Source organism: Volvox carteri (genome assembly GCF_000143455.1).
Source record: "Volvox carteri f. nagariensis unplaced genomic scaffold VOLCAscaffold_28, whole genome shotgun sequence".
Taxonomy (NCBI): Eukaryota; Viridiplantae; Chlorophyta; class Chlorophyceae; order Chlamydomonadales; family Volvocaceae; genus Volvox; species Volvox carteri.
The window spans coordinates 1459161-1460304 of NW_003307571.1; positions in this window are offsets into that span (position 1 = coordinate 1459161).

Genomic DNA, 1144 nt, shown 5'->3' on the forward strand with positions numbered 1-1144 from the left:
AACTAACAAGTGTTATCGTCTTTGTATAATTACCTTACTCAGGATCAAGAGTCCCTGGCTGTGCTATAGTTGGCTCCAACCCGACCCTACTCTCTAACCCCATAGGCCAAATCTCTAAAGATGCTTAAGAGGTAATATCACAATGGAAGTCAATGATGATTTTGTGGGTGGATTTGGGATGCAGCCCACGCAGCCGTCGGACAATAGGCGCCGGATGCACGAGGTCCAGCTGCAGCTATGATGCAGCCAACGAATGACAAGTGAGTGGCATCATCAGCCATTGCACTGGTTCATTAGATGAGCGGTACATTTTAAACGTGCCCAGCAACGTTTGCAGTGCTGCTGGTGATAAGGCCACCAAAGCGTTTGAGGAATTCCTGGCCGTCATTGGAATGGAATATGACGACTTTGCCGAGTTCTATGGCAACTTGGCAACAAAGGACTTCACCATCGCGACCACGCTCCTCATGCCATGGCTGCACACCTGGGCAGCACCAAACCCAAGCAACAACCCAAAGTATGATGTTGTCTCATGCGAAGTAGTAAAATTTGGCTTGCATGTTAGACAATGCAACTGCTTGCTTGCATGATCTGCAGGACTCAAATGAGGGGGTTGCAACCCCATATGGTAAACTTGCTTCAGCAGGCATGTGTACAGAAGCGAGAAACGGGAGCTGCAGACGGCATCATCCACCAAAGCTCTGCCTACAATGAAGAAAGGTGACATAAGCATGATGCCGCTCTGCCTGAGATATGGGTGCCGGTTTGGAAGCCGTTGAGGATGGAGGCGTATGTTGGCTACTGGCTCATATCACGAGGCATGACACGTGAATAGTGACCACTGGTGAGTTGTTCTCTGGGGGAAATCATGATGTAACATTAAGGCAACTACCCAGGTTCAAACAGGAAGAAGCCGTTGAGGAAGTATGTTACTACTAGTAATTAGTAACTCATATACGGAGCTAAAACTTAAGAATGGTGAAGTGTTCTCTGGGGATGTCATGATAGAACGGGGTGGATTAGGCAAATAACCCAGTTCCGACCTGAGTTCGATTCCCGGGCATGCTTTTTCTGCTTGGGAGGTGATAGCTGTGACTACAGGTATCTACACAGTTGCGTCCATCACTCTGAGATTGACAGATAG